The sequence below is a fragment of the Trachypithecus francoisi genome, unplaced genomic scaffold (genome assembly GCF_009764315.1).
Source record: "Trachypithecus francoisi isolate TF-2019V2 unplaced genomic scaffold, Tfra_2.0 Lachesis_group21, whole genome shotgun sequence".
Taxonomy (NCBI): domain Eukaryota; kingdom Metazoa; phylum Chordata; class Mammalia; order Primates; family Cercopithecidae; genus Trachypithecus; species Trachypithecus francoisi.
In genome coordinates, this window is record NW_022681467.1 from 12,902,385 (window position 1) to 12,916,708 (window position 14,324).

General features: G+C 40.0%; 1 protein-coding gene across 3 annotated transcripts in view; it reads left to right on the plus strand.

Moving 5' to 3' along the window:
• The first annotated feature begins 6,994 nt into the window (after positions 1 to 6,994).
• The window catches only part of TASP1 (taspase 1), a 275,867-nt gene continuing 268,537 nt past the window's right edge, over positions 6,995 to 14,324 (plus strand). The window contains exon 1 of one of the 3 annotated variants that reach the window (XM_033185585.1): positions 6,995 to 7,062. The gene's annotated coding sequence lies outside the window, so the exon portion shown is untranslated. Of the gene's footprint in view, positions 7,063 to 7,084; positions 7,400 to 14,324 lie in introns of those variants that run through there. The other 2 variants (XM_033185587.1, XM_033185586.1) reach the window with 2 other exon arrangements.

Below are 14,324 nucleotides of genomic sequence, written 5' to 3' on the forward strand. Positions count from 1 at the left end.
GTTAGTTTTTCTTTCTTTTCTTTTTTTTTTTTAGAGAGAGTTTTGCTCTTGTTGTCCAGGCTGGAGTGCAATGGCACGATCTTGGCTCACTGCAACCCCCACCTCCCTGGTTTAAGCAATTCTCCTGCCTCAGCTTTCCAAGTAGCTGGGATTACAGGCGTGTGCCACCATGCCCAGCTAATTTTGTATTTTTTTTTAGTAGAGATGGGGCTTCATCATGTTGGTCAGGCTGGTCTTGAGCTCCTGACCTCAAGTGATCCACCCGTCTTTGCCTCCCAACGTGCTGGGATTACAGGGGTGAACCACGGCGCCCCACCTTGCAAAGTTTAAGGCTATAAAAATCAACATACAAAAGTTAGTAGCATTTCTACATACCAATAATGTCCAAGCTGAGAGCCAAATGCAGAAGGCAATCCCATTCACAATAGCCACAAAAGAATGAAATACCTAGGAATACACTTAACCAGGGAGGTGAAAGATCTCTACAATGAGTATTATAAAACCCAGCTGAAAGAAATTAGAGACAACACAAACAAAACATTCCATGCTTATGGATAGGAAGGATCAATATTGTTAAAATGGCCATACTGCCCAAGGCAATTTATAGATTTAATGCTAATGCTACTCCTATCAAACTACCATGACATTTTTCACAGAATTAGAAAAAAACTACTCTAAAATTCATATGGGATTCCAAAAGAACCCAAATAGTGAAAGCAATCCTAAGCAAAGAGAACAAAGCTGAAGGCATGACACTACCTGACTTCAAACTATACTACATGGCTACAGTAATCAAAACAGCATGGTATTCATACAAAACAGACACCTAGACCAATGAAACAGAATAGAGAGTCCAGAAATAATGCCTCACACCTGCGACTATCTGGTATTCAACAAAGCTGACAAAAACAATCAATGAAGAAATGACTTCCTATTCAACAAATGGTTCTGGGATAACTGGTTAGCCATATGCAGAAGATTGTAACTGGACCCCTTCCTTTTACTATATACAAAAATCAACTCAAGATGGATTAAAGACTTTAATATAAAACCCAAAACTATAAAAACCCTAGAGGAAAACCTAGAAAATATGATTTTGGACATAGGCTTTGGCAAAGATTTTATGATGAAGTATTCGAAAGCAATTGCAACAAAAACAAAAATAGACAAGTGGGAATTAATTAAGCTAAGGAACCTCTGCACAGCAAAAGAAACTATCAACATAGTAAATTGACAGCCTCCAGAATGGGAGAAAATATTTGCAAACTATGCATCTGACATAGGTCTAATCCAGAATCTGTAAGGAAATTAAACAAATTAACAAGCCAAAACAAAAAAACTCCGTTAAAAAATGGGTAAAGGACATGAGCAGACATTTCTCAAAAGAAGACAAATGTATCCAACAAGCTTATGAAAAAATGCTCAACATCATTAATCATTAGAGGAATGAAAATCAAAACCACAATGAGATATCATGTCATACCTGTCAGAATGGCTATTACTAAAAAGTCAAAACAACTGATGCTGACGAGGTTGTGGAGAAAAGGGAATCCTTATACACTGCTGGTGGGAATGTAAATTAGTTCAGCCACTGTGGAAGGCAGTCTGAAGATTTCTCAAATAACTTAAACAGAACTACCATTCAACCCAGCAATCCCATTACTGGTATATGCCTAAAGGAATATAAATTGTTCTACCATAAAGACACACATGCATATGTTCATTGCAGCACTATTCACAACGGCAAAGACATGCAGTCAACCTAGATGCCCATCAATGATGGACTGGACAAAGAAAATGTGGTACGTATACACTATGGAATACTATGCAGTCATAAAAGAGAATGAGATCATGTCCTTTACAGCAACATGGATGACGCTGGAGGCCATTATCCCAAGCAAACTAACGCAGGAAGAGAAAACCAAATATCACATTTTCTCATTTGTAAATGGGAGCTAACACATGGACACAATGCAGGGAACAACAGACACCTGGACCTACTTGGAGGTACATAGTGGGAGGAGGGTGAGGATCAAAAAACTACCTATCAGGTACTACGCTTATTACCTGGGTGACAAAATAATCTGTACACCAAACTCCTGCAGCACACAATTTACCCGTGTAACAAACCTGTACGTGTACTCCTGAACCTAAAATAAAAGTTGGAAAGAAAAAACAATATAATGGATAAATTATCACAGTGAAATACCACATGGCAAGGAGAATAAACATCCAACGTGGACTCATCTCAAAGTATGACATTAATGCACATAAAAGAGTTTTCATACTGTAAAATTCCATTCATATAATGTTTAAATATAGAGAAAATGGATGTGTGGTTAGATGTCAGCATTACCCCGGGGCCAGGTCATGATTTTTTTCACTTGGTCTGAGGAATGGTTATACACTGTGTTTACTATACGAAGAATCACCAAGCTGTACTTTTCTGTATTTATATTTAACATCAATAGAATGTTTTTTTCTTTTTAAATGTCTGTCCTAGCTGGGTGCAGTTGCTCACACCTGTAGTCCCAGCTACTTGGGAGACTTAGGCAGGAGGATGGCTTGATCCCAGGAGTTTGAGGCTGCAGTGAGCCATGGTAGCACTGCTACACTCCAGCCTGGGTGCTACAAGACACTGTCTCAAAAAAATAATAATAAATAAAGATAGCCCCATCTTTATGGAACTGACTTTACAGGAGAGATGATTAATACACTAAATGAATGGGGAAAATTTTAGATGAATGGGGAAAATTTTAGAGGATTAGTTGGGGCTGTGTGCTACTGATAGAGATAAAACAGGAAGGAGAACAGATAGGGGAGTGTGATTGCAATTTAAAACAAGGTGGTTAGGAAAAAGTGATTGAGAAGCTGACTCTGGTTCTGGTTCAGAAAATTGTATTTAATGTTTATAACAAGCTTATAAGAATGGGGGGACACTCTACATGTTACAATAAAAAAACTAAGAGATTGCAGAGAAAGGTGTTAAATCACAAACTGGTCAGTTTGTTGTGCAGGAAGAACATTTATATTGCCCTCTGAATGGGGGATGACAACATAGCTGGCCAGATAATTGACAGACAACAAGGATGAAACCAGAAATGGCAGGTAGGCCATGTTTCCTCTTACCAGTCTTTGTCAGGGCTCCGAAGACAATGTGTTGTCATCAGGGCTTGACATGTGAGTCAAGTAATCTCTGGATTATTTGTCTTGCTCAAAATTTTATAAATTAAAGAAGAAAAAATGAATTTGTTGGAAGGATAGGGAGTACCTAAGATAACTGAAAGAAAAACTAAGGAAGCAGGTTTGGAAAAATACAAGCACTGGAACAGTAACAGGGAACCCTGTAACCTTGGTTGAATAAACAACTGCTTTTACTCTTTGCATTATTGCTGTCAGTTTTCAAATTCCAGGCAAGAAGCAGCTTTAGCTTAGCATGGGTCAGTTGATCATCCCATGGAGCATCCTGATGGACAGTCCAACTTACACTGGGTACAAGTGGTGAAGGACAATCACTGGAAGTGAAGTTGGGTGCTGTTAGGAGAATAAGAAGGAAATTTATGCTGGGCAGGCGAAACAACTGCTGTCTACCATAGGACTGCTTGAAGGGTTGTTGTAGTCCATCTATAATTGAAACTTTCTTTTTTCCATGTGGTAGGCAAATTTTTTTTCCACGTGGTAGGCAAATCTTTTTTCCACGCCGTAGGCAAAATTCTAAGATGGCCTGCAAGATTTCTGCGCCGGTGCACAGACACTGTATGATCCTCTCCCCTGGAGTGTGGGAGAGGATCATACAGTGGGAGAATATGAAGGCCATCCCTCCTGAAACTTGACGACTAATCATTGACTCTGTGTTCATCAAAGGAGAGATTATCCTGGGGGACCTGACCTAATCAGTTGAGTTCTTTCAAGGTGGAAAAGTGAGAGAGGACTGCTCCTCCTGACATTGAAGAAGACGAAAGTGGCCAGCTCTATATCTGCAAGGATTTGAATTCTGCCAATCACCTGAATGAACTTGGGGAATCGCTCTGGGCATCCCATGAGATGGCAGCTCTGGCTGACATCTTGATTTCAGCCTTCTAAGATCTGAGCAGACACCTGGACACCTGATCCACAGAAACAGAAATACTACATTTGTGTTGTCTTAAGCAGCTGAATTGGTGTTAACTTGCCGAACAACAATTGAAAACTATCACTATTGTTATGCTACATTTCTGACACATGTGTTAAAGCAAGAGTGTTTTCCAAGAATACAAAACAAAGGGAGACCCCCAGGGAACCAGGAGAGAGGGGCTTACTTAGAGTACAAAGATCAAGATGCAGCAGACATGATTATTTGAGATAAAGGAAGTAATTCCTCAGCTTGCTGCTCTTCCGGGTTTGGGAGAGGTGTGAACAGGAAGAGGGAGGCCATCAGATTTTTTTCTGAAGGAGATTTACTAGTATAGACTTTCCTTTCATATTTAACATGTTGAGTGAATCAGATAGATATTACAACTGTTGATTGTTAATATTTCAAAGGATCTCATTGTTACCATACCCAATGCAGGTTAAAAATGTTAAAAATTGGGTCTGGGCCAGGCGAGGTGGCTCATGCCTGTAATCCCAGCACTTTGGGAGGCCTAGATGGGTGGATCACCTAAGGTCAGGAGCTCGAGACCAGCCCGGTCAACATGACGAAACCCCGTCTTTACTAAAAAGACAAAAATTAGCTGGGCGTGGTCACAGGCACCTATAATCCCAGTCACTGGGGAGGCTGAGGCAGGAGAATCACTTGAACCAGGGAGGCGGAGGTTGCAGTGAGCCGAGATTGCACCACTACATTCCAGCCTGGGCAACAGAGTGAGACTCTGTCTCAATAACAATAAAAAAGGGTCCAAAGAAATTGGTTACTTTTACTTGAGCAGTATTCGCCTACCAGAGGATGGCCTGTGTGGCATCTGGGTGTGATACCCAAGATAAAAGTATACAGAGCAGCACTGGGAGATGATTATTATAATGTAGTTAAATTCCAGGACAGTAGGTAAGGATGTTGCCTAAGAAAGGGAAGGGAACATGTCTATGTCTTTTTAAAACTTTAACATCTTTTCTTTTATTCCTGCTCGTTCCAGTTAATATTGCTGTGTAAAAATCCATTTCAAATTTAAAGGTGCAAAAGAACAACTATTTTATTATGCTGATGGATTCCGCGGGTGAAGTATTCAGAAAGGGCACAATGCGGATGGTTTGTATCTGCTCCCTGATGCCTGCGCCAAACTTTCTGGCACTAAATAGCAAGGGCCCCATTTTCTCCAGCTACTAATAACATCTTCCTTAGCTCCCTTTAAGTCCTCATTGGCAGCTTCCTCAAGTCCTTTTAGACTCTTGTTAATACTTTGGTTCCCTTCCCGCTCTTGCTGCTTCACCTAGTTCCAAAGCCAATGCCACATGTTTTACTTTTATGATGTTATTATGTTATGTTTTGTTATAATATCCATCCTACTTCTATGTAACAAAATCGGTTTCTGTTACTATTGCTATATAAAAACTGTTATTCTTACTATGTAATAAACTTCTTCCCCTTGCCCCGCCCTAAGAAGTCAGTGGTAGAAGAGAAAGAAAAAAAAGCTCCAAGTTACATAATAAAACCACATAGGCTATATTTATAATAATGGTATCAGTGGTTCTCCAACTTTTTGGTCTCAGGATACCTTTATACTCCCCCAAATAGTAGGGAACACTCCAAAGCTTTTGTTTCTGTGGGTTACATCTATTAATATTTGCTATATTAAAAATTGAATACAAAACTGAAATGTGGCTGGGTGCGGTGGCTCAGGCCAGTGTAATCCCAGAACTTTGGGAGGCCAAGGCAGGCGGATCACCTGAGGTCAGGAGTTCGAGACCAGCATGGCCAACATGGTGAAAACTCGTCTCTACTAAAAATACAAAAAATTAGTCAGGTGTGGTAGCGGGCGCCTGTAATCCCAGCTACTCGGGAGTCTGAAGCAGGAGAATCGCTTGAGCCATCTGGATGTATACGTGCAGGTCACAGGGGATATGATGGCTTAGCCTGGGCTCAGAGGCCTGACATTCCTGTCATCTTATGTTAATAAGAAAAATAACATAAAACAGTGTTGAAGTGTTGGAGCAGTGAAAATATTTGAGGGATGGTATGGAGAGATAATGGGCAATGTTTCTCAGGGCTGCTTCAAGCAGGATTGGGGGAGCGGGGGGCGGGGCGGAGGTTGCAGTGAGCTGAGATCTTGCCATTGCACTCCAGCCTGGTTGACAAAGCGAAACTCCATCCAAAAAAACAAAACAAAACAAAAACAAAACCTGAAATATTAAAAAGTTATTTAAAATAACAATAAGAAACCATTATATGTTAATATAATTAACACATTTTAATGAAGAATAAATTTTCCAAAAACAAAAAAATGTGGTAAGAAAAGTGTTATCTTTTGCATTAGTGTAAATTCCTCTACATCTGGCTTAAAGAAGCCAGGTAGATTCTCATTTCTTCCTTTACATTCAGTTCGACCTGATGTTTTGGTTGAAGTATAAGGAAAATCCATCAGTCATGGGTCCTGGGGAAGGGTCGTGCCCCAACTCCTACAAGCAATCCAGGTAGGACCTTAGTTTTCCCTACCATGTAAGAGTGCTGTAAGGATTGAAAGAAAGTAAGCTCTTAAGCGACACCTAGATAAATGATAGTCAGTTTAATTTCATTTCTTATCACAGTATTAGCCAACCACTCACATACAATCATATCCTGCGGGCTTATTCAGGGGCGGGGGGTGGGGGAGCGAGAGATAGGCAACAGCGCATGCGCAGCTCAGACCGAAGCCCCAGGTGTAGCTCGTGCTCAGACCGAAGCCCCAGGTGTAGCTCGTGTTGCACCTCTGAGGCCAGGTGAGCCTCTCTGAAGGGGAGGGCGGAGTCAGAGCAGCCTGTGGAAGCCTGCTTCCGGCCACGTGGTACCATGAATGACCAATGGGAAGACTTGATGTCACCCCCGCTTCCTCACCCTGGCAACGGGCGGGTGACTACTTCCGGTGCAGTGAAGGCTCGGGGCTGAAGCGGGTGAGTGTCCCTCTTTCCCACGCTGTCCGCGCCGCTGCCGCCTCCGTGCTGCTGCCTCTGTGTGTGGGCCCCGAACGCTCGCTGGGACGTCCTCTCCGGGTCCGAGACGGGGCGGCGCGCAGGACACCCCTTGCCCGGGGCGGGGCTAGAGGAGGGGGCCAGGATGTCCCTAGTTCCCTAGTCTTGGTCGCTCTTGGCCCCGTAGTCCCCCTTCCCAGCCTCATCTCCGGCTTGACGTCCTCGTGGCCATCGGGGAAGGACTGTCTGTGCGTGGGGAGGTCTTGCAGTCCTTCACCCACTTTGCAGTCTCGGTCTGGAGATGTCTCAAGAGTCCGAGGTTCGCAGAGAGCCGAGAATGTGCGCCTTGTTCTGGGTGGCGGGTTGGGGCCAAGGCAGCCCCTTACTTAGTAATAGAGGCCTGATGAGAGTCCTGCGGGTCGTTAGCATTTGCTACTCAGGAGGAAGAGGAAGAGGAGAAGGAGGAGGAAAGGACCGAGAAGATGGAGCAGCTGGAGAGGAGGGAGAGAAGCAGGAGCTGGAGGTGTCCTGTAAATCGAGGGCATCATGTTTCCGGGAGGAGGGAGTTCAACTTTCCTGGCTTCTGTAGGGGAGGGGAAGGAAAGGTATTTTAGGGACCATTAGATTGCCGAATTATTATTATTCTTTATTAACTAAGGAATTTGTACTTATATTCTTGGGAGTTTAATAATTTATCTTTTTGTTTGTTGTAAATAAAACTTTTCCCCACCACTTAAAAAAAGCAGTGCTTATTAAGGAATATCTGGAAAATGCAGAAATAGTTATAAAGAGATCACCTATAGTTCTGCCAACCCAGCATTTTGATCTTTTTCTAATATTTTATTCATATTAACCTATTTGTGATCATAACGTATGCATGTAAAATGCGGTTATAACTAAGAGGCACAGTTACATACATTGTATTCATTGCACGGATAGATTGTCTCTTTTCCTCTTGAGAAAGTCTTATTAAGGTATTCATACACCATATAATTTATTCCTTTAAATTGTAAATTTCAGTGGTTTTTCTCATATTCACAAAGTTATACACCCATCACCACTATCTACTTTCAGAACATTTTCATCACCCCCAAAAGCAATCCTGTACTCATGACAGTCACTCCCCATTAGATTCTCCCCTTTCTCTCCCAGGCCTTGCAACCACTAATCTACTTTCTGTGTCTGTGGATTTTCCTATACTGGCATTTCATGTAAATGGAATCATAGAATATATGGCCTGAGTTGTCTGGTGTCTTTCGGTTAGTATGTTTTCAAGTTCATCAATGTCTGTGTATCAGTGTTTCATTCTTTTTTATGGATGGGTAATGTTCCATTTTGTGAATATACCACATTTTGCTCAACCATCATCAGTGGATGGACATTTAGGTTGTTTACAGGTTTTGGCCGTTTTGAATAATTCTGCTATAAACATCTGTTTACAAGTTTTTGTATGGACATATGTTTTCAGTTGTTTTGGGTATATACCTAGAAGTGGCATTGGTGGGCATATGGTAACCCTATGTTTAACTTTTTGAATAAGTGCCACATGTTTTCCAAATTGGTTGCACCATTTTACGTTCCCACCGGCAGGTTATAAGGGTTCTGATTTCTTCATATCCTTGGGAGCACTTATCTTTCTTTTTGGTTATAGCAGTCTTAGTGCTTATAAAGTGGTAGCTCATTGTAGTTTTGATTTGCATTTCACTGATGGCTAATAATGTTGAACATCTTTTAATGTGCTTATTGACCTTTTGTATATCTTTGGAGAAATGTCCATTTACTTCCTTTGCCCATTTTTATTAATTGTCTTATTTTAAAGTTGTATGAGTTCTTTCTATATTCTAAATGTAAGTCCCTTTCCAGATACATGCTTTGCAATATTTTCTTGCATTTTCTCCCATTTTATGTGTTGTCCTTTTACTTTGTTGAATGGTGTCCTTTGAGGAACAAAAGTCTAAAATTTTTGTGTGGCAGCTCGCACCTGTAATCCTAGCACTTTGGGAGGCCAAGGCGGGTGGATCACTTGAGGTCAGGAGTTCGAGATCAGCCTGGCCAACATGGTGAAACCCCCATCTCTACTAAAAATACAAAAATTAGCCAGGCGTGGTGGCGGGCGCCTTTAATCCCAGCTACTTAGGAGGCTGAGGCATGAGAATCCCTTGAATCTGGGAGGTTTAGGTTGCAGTGAGCTGAGATCAGGCTGCTGCACTCTAGCCTGAGCAACAGAGTGAGACTCCGTCTCCAAAAAAAAAAAAAGGTTTAAAATTTTGGTGCAATCTGATTTATCTATTTTTTTCTTTGCTTGCTTGTGCTTCGATGTCATAGCCAAGAAACCATTGCCAGACCCAAGGTCATAAATATTTACCCCTGTGTTTCCTTCTAAGAGTTTTATAGTTTTAGCTCTTACATTTAGGTCTTTGATCTACTTAGAATTTTTTTTCAAAGACTTGTCAAGTGCAATAGGGAGGATATTTAGAGTTAATTTTTCTGTATGATGTGAGGTAGGAGTTCAGTTTCATTCGGTTGCATGTAGATATCCAGTTTTAGCATCATTTGATGAAAGGACTGTCCTTTCCTCCACTGAAAGGTGTTGACACCCTTGTTGAAAATCAGTTGATCATAAAAGTGTTGGTTATTGTTTTCTAAACCGTTTTTCTGTATTGGACATTTAGGTTGCTCCCAGATTTTTGTTACTTTAAATTATCCTTTGTTAAACACAGTATAAAAGGCATAAAACCTTTTGTCTATTTATTTTGGTAGAAAGTTTTCTCAGAAGTGGAATTACTGGTTCAAAGATGAATTTAAGTATGTCCTGGAGTTCATTTAATGAGGCATTAAACCTTCAATATCATGATGTTAAAAGCAACAACACAAGGCCGAGCGTGGTGGCTCATGCCTGTAATCCCAGCACTTTGTCTCTACTAAAAATACAAAAAATAAAATTAGCCCGGCATGGTGGCGTGCGCCTGTAATTCCAGCTACTTAGGAGGCTGAGACACAAGAATCGCTTGAACCTGGGAGGCAGAGATTGCAGTGAGCTGAGATCACGCCACTGCACTTCAGCCTGGGTGACAGAGTGAGACTGTCTCAAAAAAAAAAAAAAAAAAGCAGCAACACAGTTATTTATTCATGAGTTATAATAGCTTAAGAACTGGATTTCTGTCAAAGCCCTTTGCTGTAAGATGGATGAATTCCATGACTTACTTCCTTTTTCAACTGCTTCTTAAAGAATAAGCAAACCTACAGCGAAAAACTTTACCACCACAGCAACAGGACACGTGGTAGTTTTCAAAGTGGTGTAAAGAGAAAAAAAATAGTGTCATCACATACAGTAGGAAAATAAAACAATCTTTTAGAGAGATGAGACAAGATTTAGACCTTAAAATAGTGTCATGAAAGTCCCTGCAGAAAGAACAATGTTATAGTCTGCATTTCTCTCCTGTCCTTGATAATCAAATTAATGTTAACTCATCTTGGTCTCAGAAACGGCCACCTTAAATCGTCTCTTTTGGTAGATAGTACCAAGTAAAAAAAAAAATTGCAAATGTAAGAGGCTATTAGGAGAAGATTAAGTTTCCGTTTCATCCTTGCCCCTCAGTCGGCTAGTTCTCCTTAAAGGCATCTTCTCTTAAAGGCATCTGTGGTAATTTGTGTCTGTATAGACTTGTTTCTACATAGAGTATCTCTGGAAAGATAGTATATATACACAAAATTATACATTTAGAGGCTCTTGATACTTACAAATTCTTTTTCAAAATGGTTATATCAGTTTATGGTGCCAGTACAGTGCTAGTAAGGAAAATTTCATTTTGGTTTGTATGTTTTTGAATATTATTTCTCTAATATTGGATACCTAGTTTAAATGTCCTCTTTCATGTATTGCCTGATCATGTCTTTTGGCCTGGTATTTGTTTTGATTGGAGTTACCCTTTATGAGCTTTCTTTTGGCAGCCTTTTTTAGATGGTTGTTTTATTATAGCCTGGATTTGGTAAGAAAAGTTAACATGCCTTTTGTAACATGCTAAGAGAGGTATATGAGCTGAACAAGAGTTGAGCAAAAGGAAGTTAAATGCTTTAGGGAGAGATCTGTGGGATTTGGAAAGTTGAGAGCAACCCAAACTGACTTTAAGGTGAGATAGAAGTGGGTAGTGCTATTGAGAAAAAGGAGTAATATGGAAATAACTAGATTTTGGGGAAAGATGAGCGTGTTTTGGTTAGGCCAAGAGTGAGGTGGACCTAGACTGAGCTATCCATAAAACTTGTGGCTGTAGTTAAGACAGAAGATAAAGTTAGGAATCATCTGATTTGCTGAGAGGATAGTTTTGAAAGGTTGGCAGTAGATGAAATTGCTGAAGGTTAGCTGGGAGTGGTGGCTCACGCCTGTAATCTCAACACTCTGGGAGGCTGAGGTGGGTGGATCACCTGAAGTCAGGAGATCAAGACCAGCTTGGCCAATATGGGATTCCCATCTCTACTAAAAATACAGGAATTAGCCAGGCGTGGTGGCACGTGCCTTTACTCCTGGTCACTCAGGAGGCTGAGGCAGGAGAATTGCTCGAACCCGGGAGGCAGAGGTTGCAGTGCGCTGAGGTTGCACCGCTGCACTCCAGCGTAGGCGACAGAGCAAGACTCCGTCTCAAAAAAAAAAAAAAAAAAATTGAAGGAAACATTTGTGATTGGGGTCCGAGGTGGGTTATGAACTAGGATAGTAGATTTGTGTTGCCAAGGAAAGCAGGTGATCAAGAGAATCAAAGGTTGCAAGCAGAATATTAAGAAAAGGCCACTGGGTTAAGTAACTTGGGAAAGGTACAATTTATGGGAAAAAAGACTTTTTAAAAAAACAGGTTAATAAGATCAATTTATCCATTAAAGTCTACCCAATGTATCAATTTGCCCATTCAAAGTGTACAGTTCAGTGGTATTTAGTGTATTCACAGAGTTGTGCAACCATTACCAAATTCAACTTTAGAACTTTTTTTTTTTTTGAGATGGAATTTCATTCTTGTTGCCCAGGCTGGAGTGCAATGGTGCGTTCTCTGCTCGCTGCAACCTCCACCTCCTGGGTTCAAGTGATTCTCCTGCCTCATCCTCCCAAGTAGCTGGGATTACAGGCACCTGCCACCGCGCCCGGCTAATTTTTGTATTTTTAGTAGAGATGGCATTTTGCCATGTTGACCAGGCTTGTCTTAAACTCCTGACTTTAGGTGATCCACCCGCCTTGACCTCCTGAAGTGCTAGGCTTACAGGCGTGATCCACCGCACCTGGTCCTAGAACATTTTTATCAGCACAAAAAGAAAGTGCTCCCATTAGCAATCCCTCTCCATCACCCTACCCTCCTTCCCCCCAGCTCTAAGCAATCACAAATCTACCATCTGTCTCTTTAGATTTGCTTATTCTGGACATTTCATATAAATGGGATCATACAATATGTGGCCATTTGTGTCTCTTTTTTTTCATTGTTTCAATATTCTTTAATGACATAGTGTGTGTCAGCACTGTATTCCTTTTTGTGGTTGAATAATGTTCCATTGTGTGACTATACCACATTTTGTTTATCCATCATCAGTTGATGGACCTTTGGGTTGTTTTTGGGTGCTGTGAATAATATTGCTATGAATATCCATGTATAAGTTTTTGTGTAGCATATGTTTTGAGTTCTCTTGGGTATATACCTAGAAGTGGAATTCTTGGGTCATAGCATAACTCTGTTTAACTTTTTGAGCAACAGTTGCAGAGGATAGACAGGTTGCCAGTGTTATTTAGAGATAATCATGATGAATTTTAATATCATTACTAGGGGGAAATTGCAAAATGTCTGTGTTCAAACATTTCAGAAATAAAGCCGTTATGAAAATGATCTATAGAATTTTTTTTTTTTTTGGTCTAAACCTATTATGTGCCTATGTTTCTCTTTTCGTTGGAAACGTTTTGTGTTGAGTGTTACCTCAAAGGTTAGCTGAAGTATTAGACATTTTTCTTGTGGATCTGTGTATTGATTTAAGTACACTTAACCAGTTTCACTTAATGATTTGTTACAATGATTACAGATACGATGAAAACGTCACAGAGATATTTGATGATAATCTCCAGTCATGATGTATTTTTCTCCCTCATCTTAACTGTAAAGATCAAATACTATGATTTCCCTCCCCTGCATTTGGATTTCCTGTAGTTTATGCATCCCAGAAATTTAATATTCAGAGAAACATGCTTGCCCTATTTTGGTTCTTTGGCTTAGCTCATTACCTAGTGTTCCCGTAAATGAATAAATGAATAAAAACTTTTTTGTAAGTAATTCAGATGGTTCAAATTTGAAAGGTTCAAAGGAGTGAACAGTGAAATTTCTATCCCATCTTTTGCTATTAGTTATCCACATCTCCTTTGGTAATCAGTATCGTATGACTTTTTTGTTTATCCATCCAGATTTGTACTTTGCATATGGTACTGCAAATACTTCTGTACCATACCTTAAAAAATTAGTTATTTCCATTCCTTTTTTACGTACCAAATATGTTTGAGACTGTTACATATATTTTTATCAAGTTTTCTCGTTGTTTCCAGTGCTGCTTTTATTTTTAACCACTTCCATCAAGACATTTTTGGGTCTATATCTTAATTTTGGTTGATTTTGCCAAATTGCTATTGTTGAGTCATACCAATTTATACTGCCACTAGCAACTTATGAGAGCTCCTGTTTTTCTGTACTCTCAAAACATTATCTTTTGATATTTGACAATCTAAGTTAAAAAATGGTACTTAAGTGTAGTTTTATTTTGCATCTTTTTTTGAGTGAGATTTAGCATTTTTTGTTCAGTTAAGCTATTATGTAACTTTTCTGCAAACTGAGATTTGTCCATTTGCCCTTTTTTTGTCTTTGTCTTTCGTTGGCACTCTTTATTTATTAGATGTCAGACCTTTAATGAGTTCTGAGTTAAACAAAAACTCATGTTGGAGTAGAAGTTGCTTCATTTCTAACTGAATAAAAAATATTTCAATAACCATTGGGAGTCGGAGGATAGAGTCATATATTGATAGTTAATTTAGTTGAGCTCCTTTCCCAGTCCAGTGGAACTTTAGGGCCAGCATTTTTGGAGAGGTTTGTTGAGCTTATATGTTTGCTAAATAAATATATTTCAGATAGTGTCTGAGAGAGGGTAGATTGCTCAAGAAATGGAATATTAATCACCTTCCACATTTTCTTTTTAGACAATGTTGAGAAGCAATGTTTTAAAATCTCTCATAT